Source organism: Chinchilla lanigera, unplaced genomic scaffold, assembly GCF_000276665.1.
Source record: "Chinchilla lanigera isolate Chin_1 unplaced genomic scaffold, ChiLan1.0 scaffold00022, whole genome shotgun sequence".
Lineage (NCBI taxonomy): Eukaryota > Metazoa > Chordata > Mammalia > Rodentia > Chinchillidae > Chinchilla > Chinchilla lanigera.
Genome location: NW_004955423.1, coordinates 24,407,724 through 24,433,801, shown reverse-complemented (window position 1 = coordinate 24,433,801; position 26,078 = coordinate 24,407,724). Strand labels below are relative to the sequence as shown.

Here is a 26,078-nt window from a genome sequence, read left to right as displayed (position 1 = left end):
CAAGGACGCTCACAGTGTGTTTGGGACCAGCCTAGCAATCACTCCCTCGAGTATGTGTGATACCAATCTCACTCATTCTCTCAGCTGTTAAGATTGATATTCTCTAATCAAACAAGTGACGTTTTTGCCTCTCACAAATCCCCTGGGAGATAAAAACAAGATGACCTTAGCCACAAACCTGGCACACAGCCCAGCTTTGATCTCTGGTCCCAGCAGCAGTCAGCCATCTTTCTGTAGCCTAGCTGAAGGCACAGGGGGGAAGGGGCAGACCTAACCAGTAGCTGTTGCCTGTTCTCCCAGATATTAATTGGTAGAAGGGAGAATTAGGCCTCTTAGAGGAGAATAGGATGAGCTGGCACCATCACTGCGGACGATCTCTTAGGTGCAAAACAACGTCAGATGCGCAAGACCTCAAACTATGGAAGATACACTGAACACGCTGCTTGACATCAGCAGACCTTGGGAGGCAAGGCTTTTACACTTGATGATTTGGTTATTTTCAAGCTACCCTCCCTATGTTGTGTCATGCCATGATTTTAGTTTTACTGAGGCAAAAATTTGGACCGCACCATGACACTCATGTCATTTAGCAAATAAAACAGCCTCATCAACTATCTGATGCCTGCCTCTCTGGGAAGCTTTGTGTGGTTTCATTTCATCCTCAGAAAGAGCCCTGCTGGAGAGGTTTTATTGCTTTCATGTTACTGTATAGGAGATCCTGGACTGCAATACTATTCACAAAGATAAGGATTTGAAAAAGCCTCAAAGAGTATCCCACTTGTCCATCACGAGCACTGAACTCAATTTTCTCTTTTGTCTTTGGGATGAGCCAACCCAAGAGGGGGATGGCGTGGGTGTGGCGGCCTGGGGTCTTTGCATCCCCTGGGTGTGGCCTTAGGCCTGCCGAGGTTGAGATGGAGTTAGAGCCTCCAGGACCTTGGGTTCTGCTAGCTAGGAAAGATTTAACCCCAGACACCCTGGCCAGTGCCTGGCTTCCCACTCACATGGGACGTCTCCTGCTCTTCAAGGATGATCCTGGCCCCTGGAGAATATCCCCAGGCCAACCAGTCCCCAGATTCCCATCAAAATCCAAACAAACATTTTAGGAATGTGTAGACTTTGCAGAAATTTGCTTGTTTTTTCTGGGTGAGCAGTGGCGGCTGAATAGGAGCTTCCTGGAGAAGCCCAGCTTGCCACAGCCTCTCTGCTGCCCCTCACAGAGAGGTAGCAGGACTTCATAAAGCGCGTACTAAGTGAGGAGTTGGGGGAAGTAAACTCCAGAACCCTTTTTGGTTACCCAGTTCTGTGAGTGAGGTTGAAAGTGCCACTTGACCAGTCTGGGCCTCAGTTTCCTCACCCGGAACTGTGGGGTGACGATAGCCATGTTCTTTGACTGCTTCTCACAGTGGTCCTGGGACCTACAACCAAAGATTAAGGTCACTGCATTCTGAAATTTTCAGTTACCTTAGAAATAAGTCCCAGTGATGGAGACTGACACAGCTTTCCTAGATTCCCATGCCATAATTTCTGGGCTGGCTTCTCCCCCATGGTCTTGTGTTGACCCAGCTCATCTGAGTCCTACTGAGGCATCACCATCACGTCAGACTTCTGATGAAATGAGCCCAAGTCTGCTTTTCCCCTTCTCCCTCCTTCTCCCTTGAAGTTTACCCACCCATGGTCCCCACCAAGAGCTTGTGTGACTCTGCAGGCTGCCATTCCTGCGAAATATTTCTCCTATTTTAATTGCAAGCCTTCTAGAGACATTGTCCCCTGAACCAACAAGAAGACAGGGACGGTGCGGCCAGCTCAGAGGAGGTGGCCCTCGTGGCACCTGTACAGCAGCAATCTACCATGCCTGAAGGCAGGGCAGACGTGCCGTGCTCTGTCCCAATCCCCTATTGACCGCTGTGTGATCCATGGTCACACGGATCTCAAAGCAACAGTCCTTCCTCCAACTGCTGCCCTGTGTGGCCAGGAGTAGAGACATGGACCCGATGACCCCCAGACTTGACTTTCAGTTCCTGGAATCAAATATCAAAGAAATTCCAGGCAAAGCTGACAACCTTCTGCGTTTCTCCATGGCTAAACATTTACTAAGCCTCAGTCAGCCAAGCACGAGGCCCACATCTGAGGACACTAAGCTGAGTGCAATGCCAAATAGACCAGAACTGGGGGCCAACCTCTTTCTATGAACGTAAAAAGTAGAATGAATTCCTTTTTGAAAAAATTAAAAGAAAGACCCTTCATAGCACCGCCCAGAAACTCCCAGTGATACAACTGACAGCCCCATGCAGCACCAGAGGCAACTGAGGGATTTGCTCAGTATCTGAGGGCTGCCTCTGAGCAGTAGAGGTGGAATTTGAGGGAAGAGGGCATGTGGAGCTGATTGTCCTTAGCCTATGCCATCTGTCCTTGGGATTCTGTTAAAAGCATTAGCATGAATCACACAGAGAAATATGTGTAAGAACAAATTCCCCTGCTCATTCTGGTATATCAGATATCTCCTGCCCTACACCCCTGCTGTCTCTGCCATGGACAACTAAGCCAGCCTTGGACAAATGGAAAGATGGGGTGGGTCTGCACACACTGATAAGCCAGTGTGTGGACCTTGAGGGGTGGCGCCTGCTGGAGCCCGTATCTTCCTCTGCATCAGCAAGGTCCTGACTGCACGGCACAGGGCAGAACCGGAATGTGATGGTGGCAGTCACACCCACAGCCAGAAATCTGGCCTTAGAATAGTGCTGAAGCTCCACGGCTCTTTGTCTGGAGGCTGTCCTTTGGCCAGAGGGCTTGTAGATCCGGGGAGGACTGGAGTTGTCTTCAGTTTCCATGACAACCACATTTTTTTTCTTTAAGTAAACCTGCCCCAAGCACAATGAAAGCTTGGAATCAGTTCCTAATAAATATTCTCGAATGGTTGATCCGCGGCTGGAAAAGCAGCTCCTGTCTCTTGTCTACGACTCACTCATTCCCGACAGTGATGGGGTTCCTCCACAGGGCTGCCGGGCAAATTCAGTGTTCCCGGAAACTATCAGAAGTAGATTTAAACAAGCATTCTCTGTGCTTTAAATGATTCAACTATTTTTAAAAAAGCAGTCCTTAAGTGGCATTTCTCAGGGCCAGATCACGTTGGTTCTCAATAACTCCACGACAAAACAGTACTTTCTGACTGTCTCCTTGGCAGCAGCTACAGCATTCCCAGCCACCTCCAGCTCCTCCCCTGCTAATTCAGGGAGTCTGCAGGGAATGGGCCACCTCCTCTTGAGGAGAGCACTTGGTTACCACTTCCTCTTTTCCTTTTCTGGGTTGTATCCCTGACGTCCTCTCTCATGGTCAATGCCGAAGCCTCCACACTATGCTCTTGCTTCCGGAATGTAGTGACCTCTGCATTCCAGATGCCTGTGCTCCGGATATGCTTGGAGCTGTCTGTGTCCCACAACGAAGTGCAACTGGAGCCCCTGTTGCAAGCCAAAGTGGTCAAGCATCTTCACCAGCTTCGCATCAGGAGCGGCAACAACTCAGATCTGACCAAGAGGTAGTGAAGCATGTGCTGTCAGCACTCGAGGCTCTTTTTTATCCTCCTACCAGTAGTTAAGCTCAGCCCTCTCCTATTCCCAGGGTGACTGAGGGAGAACAGACCTCATTGGAAGAAAGAAGAAAGAAGAATCTGGGGCACAGTCTTTAAAGGACCGTCACCTGGGTGACATTTCTCAATAAGAAGCTGAGTCATACATCTGACGAGTGAACTTATCAGGCAGGGGGACAAGATGATTTGGAATGAAGTTTCTTTTAGATCCTGCATTTCTTCTTTGCTTCCTGCCTCACTCCGTGGAGGAGTTCAGGTAGCTGCTAGAGATATTTCAAGACAAAGAGGAACAAACAAGAAACACCTATAAACAAAAAAGACACACACTACCACAGCGTAAGACGGAGCTGGAAGGAGGTTCAAGCAAAGCCGTCACCTGTGTGGCCCTGGCCTTTCCAGCACTGACCATTGAGAAGCCCAGTGGAAGCCATGGGAGTCTTACATTTCTTGGAATTTGTTTTACACTTCTCAAGAAAGATAGCTCACACAAATAGGAGTAAGAGTCTCCCAAGAGGCCACGGAACATGTGCTTCCTGAGTAATTCTAGAAAACGTGGTTGACAAAACCAAGGGAAGCGCACACTGTGGCAGAGAGGGGTGGAGGCTCCAGGTGTCTCCGCCAGCTGCGTGTGCAGTCTGTCCATCCCTCTGCCACCACCGGCGGCCTCTCCTGCTTCTAGTTCCTGCTTCATTCGCGCTACCCTTTCCAGCATGTTTTCCTCATTGGTTCAATCCCACTTCCCTCAGTAAAACTGTTTCCACTTCTTGTCCTGAAGTTGAGAAAGGACAGAGTTTTGCCAAAAGTCAAAACAGATGAGTAGCGCACCCTCCCTGACTTTAGACTTGCAGTCAGACCATGTCTCCACCCAATCTTTATCCCCAAACACTCACTCCATAGTTCACTCAACTGTTCACTGGGTTCCAGCTAGGAAGATGCCCTCTGGTCTCCAGACTTGAACAAACACCTGTACACTCACGTGCCCCCAGACTATGCTTCTGGCCCTGATTGCCCTCCTGAGATCCAAACTCCTGTTCCAGGGCCTCCAATCATGTCCACGCTGAGGTCCAACAAGCACCTCCAGGCATCCATAGCTAGTGTGCCATGAAGTTTGGGTGCTTCTACCAAAGCTTTTCTTGACCACCTCTCATCTGAGAAAATAGCATTTCCATTTATGCAGTCACTTAGTTTATCGTCCCCACTCCCACTGAGTACATCAGGAAACCTATCTGCTCTGCTGTCATGGTGCACCCCAAGCACAGCACTTCTGACACTTCCCTATGTCATGGTCTCAGTCCCAGCTCTCAGTCTCCAGCATTACTGCTGATGTAGCCTCCTGTACAACTTCCATATTTCATATTTTGTCTCAGTCCCAGGCCAGTCTCCACCCAGGAGTCTTAGCAATCTCATTGCAACTACATGAGATCATGGAGGGCCTAGCTTAAAACTTTCCAACACTGCCCTTGTATTGAACAAAACCTAAATAGGGCATGGCTTGAAGGCTGTATGTGACCCAGGCCCCTGACAATTCCTCTGAACCCATTTCCAGATGATCTCTCTTCCATGGCACTCTCACCCATGTGCCCTCTTGTTCCTGGGACGGGGCAACTGCACTCCTACCTGGGGGCCTTTGCCCTTGCTGTTCGCTGTACCTGAAGTAGAGTTCCTGTGTTAGCTTTGTGTTGCTGTGACAAAATACCTGAGACAATTAACTTCCAAGGGGGAAAGGTCTCTTCTGACTTATGGTTCCAGAGCCTCCAGTCCCTGGTCACTTGCATCCAGGGCAAGGAGGTCCATTGTGGTGGGAGCACATAGGCAAAGAGCCTTATGGTTCAGCTTGTGGCGGCCAAGAAGCAAAAGTGTTCAGGGCCCCACAGTCTCCCTCCACGCCACCACCATGACCTAATTGCCTTTACGGTTCCTCTTTGGTGCTCCCCAAGTCTCAGTAGTGCTACCAGGGGCCGAGCCTTTAATATGTGAGCCTCTGGGGCACAGCCTGGATCCAAACTGCAGTCATCCCGGAGCCCCATTGGGACTATCCGTCATTCTCGTACATCACACCCTGTCTCCTCCAATAGGCTTTCTTGATCACCCTGATGTAATTCACTCTCTCCCTCTTTTGTTTTATTTCTCCTCCCAGCACTCGCTGGGGGTTACAATCCACACGCTTTTGTTGATGTTTCCCCCCAGGGTTAATGTGAGCTCCACTTACACTTGGTGCTGGGGGCCTTGCCCACTGGTTCCCACTGTGTCCTCAGCACCCAGAGGTATGCTCTGCATGTAAGACAAATGCAGTGCCCAGTCCCGGCTGAAGGAGCCTGATGCACAGGGATAGCGGAGTACCTGGTAACTGAATGGACAAAAGCCACCAAGGCTGGAACGTGGTGGTAGACCAGATGGACAAACTTAGATGCTAATGGTGCTCTGCAAAAGTGACATCACTAGATAGTAATAGCAACACAATTGGGAGTGCTGTGGAGGTGGAGGTTCGGGAGGCAGCAGAGACTTCTAAGGACCTTAGGACAGTGACCTTCCCCAGACCCACCTGTGTGTGTGGGGGGCCTGGTGTTACCTGTTGAGAGGAAGGAAGGGGGATGTGTGCTTAGCAGAGAGTGGGTGTGCGGTGACTCCCCACTGCTGCTGTTATGAGACACTGACTTCATGTTCTTCTCCTCCGCATCATTACAGCCACCTTCCAAATGGCTTATATTTTAATTCTGCTCTGCCACATCAAAGCCAGAGGTCTCTTCCTCAACATATAAAGCTTGGCTGTACCAATGTGTTTTCCTAATCAGGAGGAAAGCAGGTTGAGCATCCTCGGTCTGCAGCATCCATAGCAGGCATCTGGCGGGGAGGTGGCAGAGTGTCAACTCCTCATCCAAAGGGGGATTTGGTGTCACTTTGGGTCAAATGGCCCCAAAGCCCTCCTATAAATTCTGTGAGCTCCCTAAAATCCTCAGCAAATTCCTTTCTCCTTAAACAAGGGAAGGTGGATCCCATGTTCACGACGAATAACCAGGCTGGTGACATGCAGGTGGGTTGGTAAGGGGGTTAGGGCCCTACACTGTGTGCCCTGCGTGGTTAGTGAGGGGCTTGTACAGGTCACAGGTGTGGAGGAGGGCACTCTGGGTGAGGCGTCATTGCCACCTCCAAGGCACTCTCGTTCACTCAGCCTTTCTAAGGGCAACCAGAGCACTCCTGCTCTTCTCCCTCGATGTTGCCGATGCTCATGGACATCTGCAGTCACCCAGCCTATATCTCCCCGACTCCCCTTGCAGTCTGCATTCATCCAACTTTCACTGAGCACCTTCTACATCCAGGCATGGAGGACGCACAGCTGAAAAGGCACTGCAGTTCCCTGCGAAGAATTCAGTCTCCTCAGACTCCCAGCCTGCAGCAGGAGCTCAAAGGCCTGGGGATGTGGTCTGTCTACACAGCAAGGCAGGCTGAGCACGTGACAGTGCACAGACTTTGGAACTGGATTCACCTAGATGCCAGTTCTAACTCTCACAGCAGCTGGTGAATTTTGCTAAATTACTTAATCTCACAAGCATCAACTTCCTCATCTATAAAGTAAGATTAATAATGACTAATCCATAGGATGTTCAGGAATGTTGGATACAACACTGCACATGAAATGTTTAATAGACTGCTCAATTCTTTGAGACATTCTGTAAATATTATGAACAACAAGTCTTTCTGAGGCTGTCAGGAAATCCTCCACAGAGGGAAGAAAGCCTAAAGGAAGCCTTCTTAATCAAGCAGCCAGGTGCACTTGCTCATTCTCTTAGTCAGCAATTATTCACTTTTGCAAATTGTTCTTTGTAACATCCCGGGATGAGGAGTATCCTGTTTTGATTCTTCTGTTTTGCAAACAGAGGAGTTAATGAGCTCATCCAAGCGCACACACGTTGTGTGCTTTTACCAGTACAGGCCTTCTGTGAGAAAAGCCTGGAAACCTACACCGGATGCCCACTGTATGTGCAACCTCATGGAGGACACAGAAATGCACAGCCTCTAAGAAACATCGCAGGTGCCACGAGGGATGAGTGAGAAGACGGAGACCAGCTCACTCACAGGCGGGAAAGAGCAAAGGTTCACTTGGTGGTGCTAGACTAGAGTTACAAGAGCAAAGCAGGCCCGGAAACAACAGGGAAGTGAATTTGCAAACTGAGCCTTAATGGAATGTGGACAATGGGTAGAAAGCTGGAAGAGAGCATGTTTGAAAGGAGATGGGTAGGAGTGACTCACCCTACAGACAAGGAACAGCCTGTGGTTGGTTTGGGTGAGATTTTAGGAAGAAGATAAGCACACCGTGATGGGAGACAATGGGGCAGAATCACCAGTGGATCCCAGTGACTCACCAGCTGAAGCCAGGTGGACACTCTGCCCTTCTGGAAGCGCTACCTGCAGACCACCTGCAGCAGAGCCGTTTAGGCGCTTGCTAACAACCCAGAGCCCTGTGCTCTCCTGGATCAGCAGTGCTGGGACCAGGACACGATTAACCAGGCTCCTTGTGATGGTGAAGCCCTGTTAAAAGGTGGAGATGGCCTGTCCAGAAGTGATCTAATCAACTGTATTTGTTTCACAGATGTGGAAACTGGGGTTCAAAGAGATTGAGGACTCTCCCAAGGTCACATAGATTTTCTAGGAAGAGTATGAGGGCTTCTGATCCACAGGCTGACTTATTCCACTACTCTGTGCAAGGCTGATCTCTGAGAGCTGGATGTAGCAAGGAAAGCAGAAGACTTTTCACTTTCAAAGCAGTCAAGTGGGAAAAAATGAGGCAAGGTATCCTAGCTAAGATGTGATTGTCTTCAGACTCCCATAGGGAGCTGCTGCTGCTGGCCAGTGTCTCTCAGCGTATCCTGACTCACACCAACTATGTGGCTCGTTGACCAGCCTGACCTGGACAGGACCACCTAACCCATGACTGCTGCAGGCGCTGATCCGTGCTGACTACTCCGGCCCTTCTGAGGGACGGCGGTGCAGGGAGCATTTCGTGATTTTATTACCCTGGGTAGGGCATGATTTGTGGGTCCCCAATTAAATTTCTCCCTCTTTGATAAGCAGCGTTATTCAGAAGGCCATATATTGAACTTGGAGAAAGATGTCAGTTAAAACCTTTTCTAGCTTTCTTATTTTGGATAAGTTAATTATGACATAGTGTTACCATGAGATTGGCACAGTTATTTTATAAGTTAAAAACAAAGCAAAACAAATAAAACCAAGCCAAAGCAAAACAAAATAAAAACTCAGAAGCTCAGATGAGTATGACTTGTTCAAAGTTACACAACGTGTTACATCTCTGTACCTCCATTTCCTCAAAACAAGAACAATCACATCACCTCCACCTTCTTCACAAAGAATTTTGTGTGAGTCAAATAAGAAAGTAGGCATGGAAATGCATCACAGTGTTTGATGTGGATGTCAGGGACCCATCATCTTCTCCTTCTACATGTGTGAAATGATCTCACGCGCGCACACACACACACACACACGCACACATGCATGCACACACACACACACAACGTAACATACAGTAGATTTATTTTAAAGGAACTTGAGAAGCAAAAGTCTAACCCAAACAGGACTGCACTTGTGAGCCCAGGTCACATCCAGGACTTCAGCACACGTGTCCTGACTCATGCTGCACCGTGGCTCGTGAGGAGCCCGGCAAGTTTTGCCACACCCAAAATTCAGAAAGCCCCGTGACCAGCATGCTCTCCCTACCCTGGTCTTCCATGTTCTGCCTGTCCTTTCTGGGGAGAAAAGGGTGCACATCCAGCACAACGTGTCCAGTCAGGGGGCCCAAACCAAGGGAAGCCTTAGTTGGTATTTTGGACCTGGGGTGCCCAGCAAGGATCAATGTCTCCCAGGGCCAAGAAAGCCTGTGACGTGGCTACTCCATGCATAACAGAGTTTTTATATAAATGGTCTGCATTCATTCAAGGACAAAATCAACACCTTTCTCTCAGCTTCATAACAGATTAAAAGAAGTGATGGAAAAAACCACAGAGGACAGGGACAGGGATCATTTCACTTGTTTATTTGTTTGTTTGTTTTGGTTTTAGGAAATAGCTACAACATGAGCACATGAAGGAAGACTTTCTCTAGAGACAGGAATTTTTTACTTGAAAATATTTATTTTCTTCTCAGTCTTTTGCAGTAGCCACCTTGTGGAGCACAATCTAGAAGGTCGTATAGAGAATTTATCACCCAGGTGATCCTCATGTGCTTACTGAATGCAAATCCCACTGATCTTCCGTTCAGACCAACTGGCTGAGAGTGACTTGTATAAGTAACTTCAACAAGCTCTCGGTGAGATTGTCACACACACTAGGATCTGGAAACCACTACATGGGCCTTAGCATGTGAAATCGTGCATGCTCCTCACACTTCCAATAACCTGTGAATTCAAAGTCTCCCATGTTTGCAGGCTCTGCTCTCTAGCATGCTTTCAAGATCACTGTATATAGTGCTCAGCACAGAGCTCAAACCAAGAGAGTAGATGGCATAGAAATACCGCCTCATGTCTCCTTCCTGCCATAAATTATTCCCTTCTCTCTTCCAGGTTCCACTTTCTCCACCAACACCCGGCAATAAAATCCACCTATTTTTAAAGTTGTATTCTTCACAGCCCAAGTGTATTGCCTTCCTTGTGGTTGCTGCCGCCCAAGCTGCGTCTCTGACCAGGAGGTGGTGTGCAGGACGAATCTAGGCCAATGCGTCAATGGGAGGAAGGAAGTCGGGGAAAATAAAGACAAGACGTGAAGCCTACAGGGGTGTGGCGCCTGGAGCCAGAAAAGTTAGGCACTGGTCCCAGCTCTGTCATTCACTTAGTGTGTGACCTGAGGTGAGCCAAACCCCTTTCTAGGGCACAAGATACTCAGGACAAGGCAGAGCTGGCTGCAGCAGAGCTTCTTATGCCATGTGGCATGCCACGGCATTATGCCACTGATGGACGCCAGTGTGCTATGAGTCTTAGGGCCCTCTTAGAGGGGAGCCTGAGTGGTGTAGGAGTCCCAGGATCACCCTTGTAGTCCTCAGAGGTGGAAGTGGGTGCAATGGGCCACATTCACCATGCGTTGTGCCACCACAACCTCTGAGTCCAGCCAACTGCCTGGACACCCAGGGAGCCAGCTGAGGAAGCTACCACCAGCCATCCTGGACACAGTCTGAGCACCAGGAGGGAGTTTGGCCCAGTGCCCAGGGGCTTGGTGCTCAGCCCAACACACAGCCAGAGGATGAGCTATGGAGAAACATGGCCAGGCATCTGGTCTTCCCAGCAATAGGTGTCAGCCTAGAATTTCTGTCTTCGCGTGGGTCAGATGCTTCAGTCTTTCTGTAGCCGAAGGACGGATGAGAGGCCATTCAGTGGTTTCCATGGTGCTTTGGGGCAACTGCCTTTCTAATGCACTTGCAATACCCAGACTAGACCCTGATAATCATTTTGAAAGACAAAATATATTAAAGTTTGAATTTGAAATGCCTTTGCTTTTTCATAGAAACTTAAACATTGATTTCCAGTATTTAAAAAATAAAAGGTAAACAAGCAGGTTCTTTAGATGCAAATCTTCGAATGGTTGTGCATAGTGATGTGATGTTCTGGGTGAAGGTTCTTGTTGACTGACCCACCAGGAACATGAAATGACCATCACTAGAATGTCCCTGTCATCACTGGATGTAGGCAGGTTCAGCACAGTATCTGTTAGGAAAAGGACGTGTCAACGGCAATAAGTTAAATAAGGTCTAAGATGTATAATAGATACTGTGAAATGGGAAGAAATTGTTCAGAAGGAAAAGCAAAGAGGGGCTGGGGATTTAGCTCAGTGGCACAGTGCTTGCCTGACAAGCGCAAGGTAGTGAGTTTGATTCCCGGTACCGGAAAAAAAAAAATTGTTCAGAAGGGAAAAGGGTCTCAGATGAGGGGAAAGGGGGAAGGACAGAAGGGAAAAGGGAACAAAGAACAAGTCAGTTATACTATTAGTATTTCTTAGCTCCTTGAAAACGAAGGTTTGTGCTAATATTGATTGGAAAATATTTTTTTTGTCTTTTGGAGACAGGGTCTTGCTATGCAGTTCAGGCTGGCCTTGAGCTCACTTTGTAACCCAGGCTGGCCTCGAACTCCCAATGATCCTCCTGCCTCAGCCTCCCGAGTGCTGGGATCACAGGGGTGGGCCACCAGGCCAGGCCAATTGGGGAATTTTTATGCCCATATCTTGTACTCTGAATAATTACTTTAAAGTTAACAATATTAAATGTATTATTGTTATTCTCCTATTATTTTGTTATGAATTTTGTTTTACTGTTTTTCCATAAAATAAAAAATAAATACAATTTTGAGATTTCATTTGGAACCTTTACATAAATTTAACCTTTGAGAGTTTCCCAAGTATTTTGTGCCTTGTTTGTCCTACAGGTATACAAATGTGAATGTGGCTGTGGCTGGGCCTAGTACTTTAGGGCAGTGGTTTCCACCGTGGGTGAATTTGCCTCACGGGGCACAGCTGACAGTGTCTGGGGACTTTGGTGAGCTGCTTGCTGACACCTGCTAAGGGGGCCGGGAATGCTGCTGAGCACCCTACAATGTGCAGGAAAACGCCGTGTGGCGGTAATTCTCACTCCCCAGATGCCAGGAGTCCCAGGAGCGCCTCGGCGTGGGGCTCCTCTCTTCCAGTGTCCCAACGTGACTTGTACGTGTTCCTGCAGCGCAGAGGGGACAACCAGCAGTCAGGGCACGGCCAGCAGCAGCCCCTTCTCACCTCCTACCTCATCTTCCTCCTGCCCGCTGGATACCAGGCCACGGACACTTGCCTGAGATGGTGAGCATTTCAGCAGCACTTGGAAGGTCAATGGCTGCACCCTCAACAGCTCGGACAGTATGTTCGTCTTTCTGTTATGTGTTTTAAAGTTCCATGTTCTGGAAATAGCATCTTTGTTCCACTGGGCTGTGATTTTTGTTATTTTGCAACATTTGCCCTTAGCCACCTCCCCATACTGAACTGTGATCCAGTGCTGGGTTCGCACCGGTCTCCCAACAGGCAAACCCTTGTCCGGCGTAGTTGGCCATCTCACTTCCTTCTGCCTGCCCTACAGTGTCCTTGAAAGTCAAAGGCACCTTGTCTTTTGGCACTAATGCTCTGCCTCCAAGACCAAGCACACCGTCCCCATTCTCTCTCTCTGTGACACACCAGCCCTGTTGTGTTTGCTTGTGGGCTGGCTCTCTTCTTTCTTTCTTTTTCTTTCTTTCTTTCTTTCTTTCTTTCTTTCTTTCTTTCTTTCTTTCTTTCTTTCTTTCTTTGCACTTCAAGATGCTTCAAGTGATTGGGGACTAACCCAGTCCAGCCAATTATACTCCTTTATCAATATGGCTTTGACCATTCTTTAGCCAATTTTTATAACAGATTCACACCCACCACCTAACCCTAAGAGAAGGTTTAAGGGAACACTGGGTCCTTGCACTTATCCAGGGACTTCATGGGGCATGGACAATTTGATTAAAATCTGCTTTCAGGTAGAAGAAAGATCAATTTTGTAGGTCCTTGGCTTTGTGAGTTTAAATCACTTTATTTTGCTTATCTGTAAAGGAACAGTTATGCCTAAAAGGCTGCTTAAATTCCCTCCAGCTTTAAAAAACAGAAAAAGCATGGAAATTTTTAAAAAAGGTATCTGTGTTAGGAAATGCATGCTTCTATGGTATTGACTCATTGTTAATGTGTCATTTCTATTGAAACAAGGAAGTTGGTTTTTACAGTTGGAGTCAGGAAATACTTTACATCCTCTGTAGGGCTTAGAGCCCCTGGAAGATCACGGTCATCGATGTGACCGGCAATGGCACATTGGTGCTAGCGAAACCAAGTCTTTAATTCATTTACAGAATATGAATTAGACTGTCTGACGCTCTTAAGTGAAATAATATTTGTTTCTGTTTTGCTGAGGAGGAAACAGAGGCACCAGGTCAAGACAACCCGACAGCTTTGACCAAGGAGGGAGGCAAAGGGCAGTAGGACCGAAGAGGAACTAAGTCCAGAACAATAAAAATTCCCCATTCTCAACTTAATGATTTGAATCCCAAATGTGTGCTTCTCTGACTAAAACTGCAGCTGCTTAGGAAGTCAAACATTCATTTTTATGGTCTTATGAATTGTAGTGTTAAATTGTTGATCAGCAACGAGACCTGTTAATGTTACTTTTTGAAATGCTGAGTTCATTGTTCTGTTTATTTGAAAATGCTACTTGGTTTTCTCCCTCACACTTTGAAGTCATTCTCATCCGGCAGACAACATTCAGTGGTTTCTCAAAGGCCAAAACCAACTCTTTCAATTCCCTTTCTCTCTCTAACAGACAGTTGGATTACAGTACCAAGCTTCAACTTATGGTGAATATTTTTAACAGTGGGGGCTGAGAGTTAGGGGAAGAAAACATATTCTGTTGATCTGTCCCACAATAGTGAAGCTTCCCTTTCTGTCTCCAGTTTTAGGGATCATTCTCAAATCCTGGTCTATGTCTGAAACCCAATGGAAGCTCAGTGTGCACTGAAATTCAAAACTCTCAAATCTCTTAGGATACCTAATTGTCCAGCAGTTCCAGACTGGAAGGCAGATGCCCACATCCTCAGGCTCCTTTTATCCTATTTACCCCGTACTTAGGTTCACCAAGTACATATGTGGGTGTTTAGTCGGGATACTTTGGTTGTGATAACGAAGAAAGGAAGGCAATCTGAGAGGTGTCTAGAGATCGGCCTCCAGACTCTGGTGGCTAAAGCTTAATACCCTTGTCAGCATTTCATTTTCTCAACCATTCTAATAAGTGTGTAGGGATCTCTGTGATTTTAATTTGCATTTCCCTAATGGTTAATGATTTTGAGTATCTTTTCAAGTTTTTTTCCATAAATATATCTTCTTTGATAAACTACATAGATAAATGAATAGACAGATAGAAAGATACATACATACACAGACAGGCAGACATGTATAATATAATGATGTCTTTTGGTCAGTGATGGACATGCATATGACAGTATATTCCATTAGCCCCAGAGTAAAGGACTATATACCATAGAGATTTGTGTGTTAGTACACTCTACATAGTTTCAAAATAGGGAAATACTCTAACAACGAATGCATTTCTCAGGACATATTCGGTTGTTAAGCTATGCAAGACATATGTATAATCAAGTCATTTATCAAATAAATTATTTGCAAATATCACCTGTTAGCTTACCTATTATCTTTCCATTGTTTTAACAGTAGTTTCTACAGAACACAACTTTTAAATTTTGACACAACTCAAGCTATCCATCTTTATTATTTTGTGGATTATGCTTTTGATGTCCTTCCTAAGAAGACTTTGCCTCACCCAATACCCTAGTGAGTTTCTCATTGCTGTAACATAATGCCTGACATCCACAAATTAAAGGAAGAGAGGCTTATTCTGGCTCACAGTTTGTAGAGGTTCAGTTCATAGTCAGTTGGCTCCAAGGCAGGGCAATATGGCAGACAGGGCTGGCTGAAGAGAGAGCTCATGGAATAGTGATGAACAGCAGGAAACAGAAAGAGATCAAGGGGAGAGGGAGGGAGACAGACCCTTCCACATCACATCCCAGGAACCCACTGCTCCAACCAGGCTTCACCTCCCAGCATCACATTTAGCTATAAACTCATCAATGGGCCAATCCACTGATAAGCATTTCTATGGCTTGCATCTAGATGTCCCCCCAAAGTCTCATGTGCTCATAGGTGGGACTTTTAGGAGGTGCCTGGATCTAGAGTGTTTGATACTGGGATTAAAGGGCATGTTGCACTCAATAAGTCCACTGATTGGTTTAGCAGAGTTTTGGGTGTGGATAATGGGAAGGTGCACCCTGAGTGTGGGATAGCACCAGCCACTAGGCTTGTAGCCTGGATGGGATACAAGTCCAGGAGGCTTTCTGCTTCACTGCTTCCTGCCCTGCCATGGACTGTTTCTCCTCTGTGATGCTGCTCTGCGATACTGCCCTGCCTTGGAGCCATCCAACTAGGGATTGAAACCTCTACAAACTGTAACCCAAAACAAACCATAAGCCTTTCCTCCTTTGACTTGTGGGTGTACAGCATTGTGTTCCAGCAATAAAGAAGTAACTAAAACAAGTAGCACAGCCCCATGACCCAGTCGCCTGCAGAAAGCCCCACTTATGAGTGCATAAGACTTTGCAGCACATCTAGACATAAATCTTAACCACCAAAGTCACAGACACTTCTTATATTTTCAAAATTACATGGCTTGAATTTTTAAACTCATATATTATACCTCATATATTATATTATTTATATATTCTTATATATATATATATAAGAAACTTTATATTTTTTAATATATTTCTTCTTTGCTGTGGATATTCAACTGTTCCAGCACAATAAGCAAAAAAGCATCATTTGTCCATAGATGTTCTTTTGTGCCATCCCCAAGAGAATCAGTTGCTGTATACATGCAGTCTTTTTCTGGACCCCATGCTCTGATCCACTGAGCTCTTTGCCCATCCTGAGGCCAGTGTAACACTGTCTTAATTACTGTGACTTTAAAATAAGTCTTGAAATCAAGTAGTGCTACTCTTCCAATTTCACCCCTCCTTTTCAAAGTTGCTTGAGTTCCTCTGAGTCACTTGCATTCCCCTTTGAATTTTAGATCACATTATCAATTTCCACAGCGTCCTGTTAGAAGCTCATCAGCAGGATGCTCATCAGGGCTCCTTTTGTTCCCTCCCCTGTGCCACAGCTGGGTCTTGAGGCAGCCCAACGAGCGAAGGACTCAACTCCCCTCTCTGGCCTCTCCGTTCTTCCCCGACTGATGTCAAATCCTGCAGAACATGGCTTCGTGTATTCCATCTTTTGCTGTTGCTTCAGACAGGAAGATCTTCCATCTTGCCTACAATAAGATCTGTGGGGACACTTTCTGAAGTAGCTTTATTACTTGGGGTATCATACGGATCTAGATACAGATAATCTCCAATGTCAAACTCCTCACATTCCAAGGCGGAGGAGACACTGATCAAGCCCACCTGGGCTCAGTCTGTGCCTATATCGTTCTTACTGTGTGACGGGTACACTGGTGAATCGTACTTCCAAGGAAAAAGAATCTCTTCACAGGATTGTTGTGAAGACTAAAGGTGCAGTGGTGTGTAACGTGTTCAGTACTACACTTAGAACTGCCTGGAGAGTGATCACTGATCTTACACACATGCAGGGAACTGACCACCAGATACACGGAAGACGTCTGGTGAGGGCCGGGGACGTTGCTCGGTGGTACAGTATGTGCCTGGGCGGGACACTGGGTTCCAACTCCAGCACACTAAAAAAGTCTGATTACAAACTTCAGTTTAAAAACCTGACAGAAATCCCTTAACCGCTGCTGTGCCTGTGGTCTCTGGCCAACTGTGGGTGAGTTGGGTCTTTGCTCCTCCAGGAAGTCTCAGACCCAGCAACACTAGGTGTGGCGCCTTTTCTCTGAGTCGCCCTAGCGCCCTACGCCTTCCGCTCTTAAAGCACTTCAGTGTGTCCTGGCAGCCCTCCAGTCCCGCCTCTGCCTCCTGTATCCTGAGCTCTCCCTACGTTTGTCTCTGTAGCCTCAGAGCCAGAGCACAGTAGGCGCTCACAGCACAGCGACCGGCCAGCACGAGGTCGTCTTCTCCCAGCCCTGCTCTGTGTGTCTTGGTCCTGCCCTGCCTCTGTGCAGCCCTGGGCTGCTGCTGCTCTCCTGCTGGGGGCCTTGACATTCAATCTCTGCTCATGTTCTTCCTCCAGCTCACTCCAAGAAGTGCATAGCTGTTCTTCTTCAATTAATCATACTGCCATGCAAGCTCTGTGAGTGTCCAGCTCTCCTCCACATACCTCTCACTTGATGTGACTTGTCTGGGCCACGGGGCAGAGCTCACAGTGACAGCAAGAACATGGCAGCTGGAGGAGAAAGAGGGGGTGTGGATGGGAAGCAGAGGCCCATGGGGTGCCGCTTTCGGGCTGGACCAGAACCCACATCCTCTCAGTAAGAACATGAGTAGGCCAGGGTGACGAATTCACCCACAAAACCAAGGAATTTAGAGCCACAGGTGGTGAGGGCTGGATGAGACCTGGAGATAACTGAGCTTCAAATTTTCTTCTAAACCACACAAACCCATTCCAACATGGTGCTGTTCTGGCTGAAAGGGTTGGAAGGGACCGTCCCAATCCCATGCTCCTCTCACACCCATTTGAAGTGGCAAACACACACATACTCACAAGCCCACATGCACACACACACATGCACATGCATGCATGCACACCTTGCTCGGCAGCTGGATGTGTTTCTGAGGGTTTCTTGGGTCTAAAGGAACAAGAGCAACTTGAAAACCACTGGGCAGACTGGATCTTTCATACCTAAGAAAGTCACACGGGGACGTGAGAAGGGAGCAGGTCGGAGCTCCCGGTTCCCATTCTTTCCACTAACCTCCTCTGCCACCTCCCCTCAAACGGCACCCACCCTGCTCCCCACAGACACCTCCGCCTTCCGGATTCAGAGCTGCAGGAATTCCTCAGTGTGGGTCCAGTTTGAGTAGAAGTGTTGCTGGAACAGTCATCACCCTTGACAGTGGAAGAGAAACGTTTTCAGCTTTTCTCAGAAAGGAAAGGCTGTGTGACACCCAGCCCGAGAGGGCTGGGGAAGGCGGGCGGGCGTAGAGAGGACGCTGCACTCAGAGGGCCGCCACACCTGACCTCTGGTTTCAAATGAGTGTGAGTGGTTTTCTAGCACCATCCAGTGGCACAAAGTGATACTGTCACTGATGCTGAGGCCGTTCGGTCTTCCTCACTGTTTTTTCAATCTCCCAGTGATCATTCAAGAGCCCCTGGGTGGTCAGGACTCACACCAGGCACAGCCAGCATAGCAAATGTTGATTATAAAATCTGATTTCACCAAGATCTCCCTCCATCCTTTATCCACACAGGCATCTCTAGTCTGCCATCTTCACTACCAGACCTCCGCAGCAGCCTTGTAAGACAGGTTCCTCTCATTCTGCAATCTAAGGTCTAGCTCAGGGCCTAGAAAATAGAGCCCTTAAAATCCAGGATGCTGGCATGGGCCTTTCTGGGGAAGTGGAGGCTTTGGTAAAATCTCTCCAGGTACTAATGACTCTGTTGTTATCCATCTGAAAGGTTAGACAAATGTTTAACTTGAGTGTTAGAAGTGAAGCTTCCTTGAGTGTTAGAAAGTGAAGCACCTAGATTTGGGTCATCTCCATATACTTCTGAAGACAGGTTCCCCGGACTCAGTGGCAGAGTGCTTGCCTAACTTGTGTGAGGCCTTGGGTTTCTTCCCCAGCATGAGAGAAAGAGGAGGAGGCAAAGAGAAAGAGACAGAAACAGACAGACACACAGAGACTATAATGAAAGTGGACATCCTATCATGTCTTCAAGAAGATAACCCATGTTGTCCAAGACTCAAAAACATCTAATCAATTGGTACATTTTCTTCCCTTTCAATTTTTCATAATTCTACTTCGTAGATGTAACTTTGAGTTAGATAAAATTATCGTTTGCACCTAAAATGAGGGTGGAGAGTCATCTTTTCCGGATGTCCTCAATGTCTTGTGTGGCCAAGCAGTCTGCTGCTAGAGAACTCTTACTTTGTCATTGTCTTTGGATTTTTTCTAAGTCATGAACTACTTGATACAGCTAAGAGTTCCTCAGTTTCTACTGATAGGTTCTAATCATTTTTTCAATTGCTGTACTGAGATTGGCAAGTCGTTTCATCAAACTGCCTTTATTTCTCTCCTCGAAGAAATGGGGTTTTGAAGAACTGCACATGGTAGTCAAGGGCATACACCCTTCTGCAAAATGAGCACAAAAATCCTTGGAGATTTATACTACACAAAGTTAGCCTGACTCAACTGCTTTAACTTATCAAAGCAATATTTGTATTTCAACTTCTAGCAAAATGACATACTAGTTACTCCACAGGACTTTCCAAATAAAATATAATTAGATGATTAATCACATAAATGTAATAAACATAATTTTATGAAAGTTTAAGGAGTAAAACCTTAGCAGAGAGCATTAGGCAATAAGCCAGTTACTAAAACAGAACTGGCTCTGCGTACAGCATTCTATGGCTTCTCCACCCGCATCAGCAAATTTCTCCTGCAAACCAGTTCCAAGAACTTGTAAACCACATTGTCAAATACATGTATAACAATGATCCCATTACTGGACCCCATGTCTAGTACACACTGTCTGTCTTAATCAGCTTTCCTGCTACTAGGACACAATATCCAGCAACCACAATTTAAAGGAGGAAAGGTTTCACTTAGCGCACACTTCCAGGAGATTCAGTCCGTGGTCTGCTGGCTCCAAAGAAGAAGCATCACAGTGGAAGGGTTGTGAAAGGAAACAGCAGGGGAGGAGTGTGAAAGATACATAGATTAGGGATCACACATCACCCAAGGTTTTACTTCCTTGGGCCACCCAGACACACTTAGGATAATGCTTTATTAATCTACCAGATGTATCTTAATCTGGTGAAGCTGACAAATTAGGATTAATGGCCCTAATCCACACTTCATCAACTTCATACCCTAACACATCTCCTTAAACTATACCTAATCTCCAAATAAAAGACAATAGCAAGTTCATGATGCCAGCTAACATCATAAAACTATTCCTGTTCAACTGGAAATATATCACTCCTTTTCCAGTGTCTCAACAGTTCTCACATTTTTGGAAGTCTAAGTCTAAGGCTTTTCTGAGACGCAAGGCAACCTCTTAGCTGTGATGCTATTAAGATAAAAAACGAGGAACACATTCCCAGAGTACAGTGGCAGAAAGTGACTATTCCCCTTCCAAAAGAAAAAAGGAGACAGAAAAAGTTGGATCTAGCCAGGCAGATATTAATTCCTGTATTCCTGTGCCCAGCGTCGAGGGCACATGGTGATAAGCTGTGAGTTCAGGAGAGCCCAATGCTGACTGCCATGCAGACAGTGAAGTCATGGCTCAAGAGGTTTTGGTTGAGAACAAAGACCCCCATTGCCATTTGGATGAGATACCAAGCGTGTTACACTGGCAAAAGAAAAAGTCTACTTTTTTTCCCAAGTCCTAAGACTATTCAGGACACTAAGATTAAGGGCAGTGGACAAATTGATTTGGAGGAGAAAATTTCAAGATAGCCCAGCATTCAGAGTGTGACAATGGGGTGCCTATTTTAGCCAGATTTATAATGAGAATAGGGGGCAGAAGGCTGAACAAATCTGCCTAGCTTGTGGTGGTCAAGAAGTAGGGAAACAGTGCAGAGAGGAACAGGCTAAGACTTTCCCAAGTCAACCTGCATGACCCACCAAACACACCCAGGGGCGTGCTTTCCTAATCAACTAGGCATCTCTTAATCCAGTGATGTTGACAAATCAGGACTATGGTGACAGCAGGGGTGGACATAGTTTTTTCTGGTATCAAAGTAAAAGAGGAACATTCAAAGACACACTTTGGTTTCTTGGGGGTTTTTTTCTATTTGTTTTGTGGTACAGGTGATGAAATCCAAGGACCAACTCCCGCTAGGCAAGCACTCTACCACTGAGCTATGTATGCAGCCTATTGTTTCCAGTGAGGAAGGCAAGCAGTGTGCGTAGGAACAAGCTCTGCCTTTACTGAAAGTGGCTAGTCCGATACCACATTTTCTACAAGAGACCCTTTGCTTCGATATTAACAAAGAGCAATCTCCCAGAAACACAGTGTTCTACATCGATAGTAAATAACAAGACCAGACAAGACCTGTTGAGTTTGGCCATAAGAGAAAGTATATTGTGACATTTGTTGTGCTCTCAGCAATAGGCTAGACAGAACAAACAACTGAAAAATAATAACAGGTTCTTAGATTTACAGAGCAAGGACTCAGAGAGAAAGAGAGAGAACCAGATGTGAATGCAATTTGAATGGCTTGATTCCCTGGAATGCTTTTTTGAAACTGTGCTATTATCATGATGACCACAGAAAATAAGAGGAAGTACCTGTATATCTCCACTGGAGTTTATATCTGCTGTATTAGAGGCTTCTTTGTTGCTGGGACATGATGCACAACCTAGAAGTTAAAAGAGACAAGGTTTATTTTAGCTCACAGTTTGTAGAGATTTCAGTCCCTAGTCAGCTGGCTCCAAGGCAGGGCGGTATGGCAGAGGGGCATCTCAGAGGAGAAACAGTCCCTGGCAGGCAGGAAGCAGAGAGCAAGTTTCCCTTTCTCTTTATTCCATTCAGGCTACAAGCCTTTTGGTGAGGCGAATCTCACCCAGGCTGAGTCTTCTGTCTTCAGTAAACTCATTCAGCCACATCCAGAACTGTGCTAATCCAATCAGTGGACCGAACCACACACTCATTATGCATATTCATACACTCTAGATCCAACCACTCCCAAAGCTCCACTTATGAGTTCATGAGACTTTGGGGAGACATCTATATATAAGCGACAGCATCTGTATACGTCCTGGGCCTAATTATCAACCCCTTCCTTTCTCTAGGATGCATAGAAACAAAATAGAGTGTGCTGGCTATTTGGGGGAAAGATGCTCACAGCATACATATATTGATAAATAATTTTGAATCCACATTGTAATATTTTAACAGAACTTTAAAATGAAATCTGTCTCTCAGTAAAGCATACAGTGGGCAGGTAGGTGGTATTAATATTAATAGGTAACATTTATACCCTTTCCATTTATTCAACAAATGACTGAAGGCCTTGTTAATATATGTGAAGTAGTATTGTCGATGGTTGGATATGACAACAGGGACTTCTGTTCCCATGGAGTTTTCAATCTAGACAGGAAGGTTGATGATGAACAAACCAACGCTTACCTCTTATAATGTCCTCTTGTGGTATGTGCCATGGAGAAAACAAGGTGGGAAGACAGAGGGTAACAAGGAGCCGCTTAGTTCAGGTGGTCAGTGAGGGCCTCCTGGGGAGGTGACCTTTTAACACAGACATCACAAGAGATGAGGAGGGAGACATGTGATGAAGTACTCTACAGTCGGACTTCTTGAGTAAGAATCATGATTCTCTATGAAGTTGGCTGAGTTTCTGGAACTTTCTGTGCTTTGGGTTCCTTCTCCATAAAGTGAAATATTTGCAATTGTTTCATAATATTACTAGGATTAAATGATTTACCTATTTGTTAATCTTTTCCGTTGCTGTAACAAACTCTTTCTAAGCAAGATACTCAATAAAGAAGAACCTTATTTGGCTGGACATTATGGAGATCTAAGAGCATGGCATTGGCGTTTGGCAGCCCTAGTGAGCCCCTTTGGCTATGTCACAGCATTACCAATGGTGCCAGGGTGGAATCACATGGGAGAAGCAGAGAATGCATGGCAAGAGAGGAGCCAGAGTGTGGTTCTGGGGCCAGGCTTGCCCTTCTGTAGCAACTCACCTTCATGGGCACTAACTCCTTCCATAAGCACACAACCCACTGCCTAGGGTAGTGGTTCAAGCAACCTCATTGCTTCCCATGAGGCCAAGTCTTCTGAAGTCTCTGCCCCCTCCCTACCCCACTGAAGACTAAACCTCCAGCATACAAACCTTTGGAAACCAACCTTGTCTCAACCACCAAAGCAACTGAAGAGCCCAACACAGAGACCAGTTTTCCCCACACTTTAACATCTCAAAATCAAGAATGTCTCACAATGAACAGGGGGCTTAATTCAGCATGGTGGCTATGCAGCAGTCCTGCTTGATGATACTGTCACCGACTTTTCCTGAGCCAGAACCATCACCCTTCAAGGTAGGGAGACAGGACACCTGCAGCCACTTCACGCTACAAACCATGCCAGGATCAAGGCAGGAAATAAACCACAAATCCTGATAGTGGGAAAATGTTCTCTGTGACACTCTGTAGTAAGATCCAGGAAGCTCGATTACACAAAACTGAGGAGAAATTTCTGGAACCAGAATCCTAGAGAACCTAACAAGTATACTATAACGAATCTCTTGATGACTCTGACACTCTTATTTTGTGGAATAACTTGGGCTTGGAGACAAGTGTGTCAAAACAGCCTTTAAAAATGTAAAGGAGTTTCAGAAATGGTTTAAATAATTTATTCTACTTGCATTTTCCTTTTATGTGGGAACAAGTGTGAGCTCTGACTTTAAAAACTACGTCCAAACAGGGTCACCTTTCCAAAAGAACAAAGTGAAAATTCAAAGTGATGAGGAAGCATTGTTCGTATTTAATTGGCAGTGGTTTTTTTCTTCCTTAGTGGCTCATAAAATAATAATGAGTGCATCTTACAAAGGATGCGTCTTACCCTCAATGAAGAGTTGCTAAGCTTTTTAGAATAGTGCCAGGCAGTAGTAAACTTTCAGTAAGCACTCATATACTCAGGGGATAATCCTACACTCAGAGAAATTTGGGATTTGGGGAGTACCAGGGGCCTTTGCATTGCTTGCCACGTGGACCTCCGTAGGTCCCACACCCCCAAGGATATGGAGAGGAGGTGCTGTGTAGGATTCCCCAGCTGATGAGCCCCGACAGGTTCGCAGCTCCTTTGTCTCCTGAGGCAGCTCTGAGCAGACGGTGTTTCTAGTACAGCCAAGAGGATCATGGATGTGACATCAGAAGAAAGAGGAGCTGGGGGTTCCTGGGGCCAGGACAAGTCTCCCAGCATGCCATTGGCAAAAGCACCTAGTGCTCCCCAAAACCTAGATACCATATCCAAGGAGGAAAACACTGTGAGAACTGCAAAGTTGTATGATTTTAACCACAACAAATTAAGAAAACCTCTCGATGTGAGGAAAAACTATGGTAAATACTTTAATCTTTTAGAAAATGATTCCATGAGAACACATCGCCATGAATTCCCCTCAGAAGCTTTCCTCCCGCATCAAACACACCCCTCCGATCATTCTCACACTTCCTGCAGCGGCTTTGAAGTCCTCTCTCTTGAGCGTCTTTAGTGTGCTGTTGCGACTGCCTCCAGGTCCAGAACCAATCCAAAATGGATTCCTTTTATGGTCGCTGTGACTTTGGGAAGAGCCGGAAGTCACACAGCACCAGATCTAGTAAATGAGGTGGATAAGATCCACTGAAATTTGACAGAAGTTGCTATAAACAGTCAATGAGGTGTGATTGATAAATACAGTGAGTATTTAAATTTTTTAAAATAATCCCCCTAAAAGTGCTCCCCCTAGCTTCAAATGTACTTTTTGTTCTTGGCAGTGTGTCTCTTATCATAACAATTTTTAAAAATTTAAACATTTCTTATATTTTTTATCACCCTTTTTAAGATAACCAGGGTTACTTGAAATTGGTGACATTCTGGCTCTTTCTTAATGAAATAGCAGTTTAAAGAAGAAACTATTTAGTTCTAGGAGAAAGAAAATAAATATATCTATATACCTAAGCATGTGGCTTGAAACCTCTTCCCTGTTCTAGGCATATACCCCGAGACGTGACATTAGTTTGGAGGAATCATGGTTGGAACCATTGTAATGTAAATGTGTTGAGTAAGGGAATTTCTTCAGCTAGCTGCAAGTTGTCCTAATCTAGTAGACAATTTCCTAGAAGAATATATCAAGGAATTATCAAAATCATTACAAAATATGGTTTGCAAATGTGGGCCTGTTCATTACTTTTTTTCAGTTTAGTGATGTACTGCTTTTTATTTCATGCACTAGAGTGGGCTGAAGGACACTGGCCTTACATCTTCCTGTAGCGAATGGATTAAAATTCCCCTGATTACGTAGACATTGCAGGAGATTGAGAGTGTGCTAAGGACATGCCGAAAGTTGAAATACAAATGCTGAGGAGGTATTGTGAAGTAATCTCCAAAGAGAGAGGCAAAGACATGGCTTATGAAGCAGTTAAGGACCTGCCAGGGAGTGAGGGGTGGTTGCTCAACAAGGAAATGCTTCATTTGATCATTAGGATTATAATGAGCAAAACTTAAAAGTAGGTTATAAACTGTGCTTTTCTGAGTGTGATCTGGTTTCAGCGTTGCTTCATTGGACCTCTTCAAAGGAGCTTTCCTTGCAGCTTTGGCCTCTCACTTCCTGTCACTGCCTGGGGGCCTCTGTGCCTTGTCTCTTAACGCACACATCCCAGAATCGTGAACACGAAGGACAAGCTGCCTGCACTGCTGGCGCATCTGCTTTGTCTTACTTACATCCTATGCTGCATAAAACAAGCCAACTGGAGAGACTCCAGCGGTGTTGCTGGGACTTCTTAGCCGCTCCAGGAGTTTGGAGTTTTATTTTTTTCTTGTTGTTATCTGAATTTCTTACATTCGTTTGTTTTTAAAATATATTTAAATTGGGCATGATGGTATGTGTTGGTAACCCGAGATCTCTGGGAGATCAAGCTAGAAAGATCACAGGCTCCAGCCCAACTTGGGCAACTCAATAAGACCCTGTCTCAAAATTTTAAGATATTTTAAAAAGGGCTGGGGATTTAGCTCAGTGCAGAGGACCTGGATTCAATCCTCAGTAGTGAACTAACATAAATATAAAGATG

General features: G+C 45.9%; 1 long non-coding RNA gene across 3 annotated transcripts in view; it reads right to left on the bottom strand.

The window, feature by feature from the left end:
* Positions 1-1,302: 1,302 nt before the first annotated feature.
* LOC102020684 overlaps positions 1,303-26,078 on the bottom strand; it is a 58,915-nt gene continuing 34,139 nt past the window's right edge. The window contains exons 3-5 of one of the 3 annotated variants that reach the window (XR_001234038.1): positions 22,429-22,542; positions 21,588-21,658; positions 1,303-1,418 (exon numbers count right to left, since the gene is read on the bottom strand). This is a non-coding gene — a long non-coding RNA (uncharacterized LOC102020684). Of the gene's footprint in view, positions 1,419-9,797; positions 11,292-18,099; positions 18,178-21,587; positions 21,659-22,428; positions 22,543-26,078 lie in introns of those variants that run through there. The other 2 variants (XR_001234039.1, XR_001234040.1) reach the window with 2 other exon arrangements.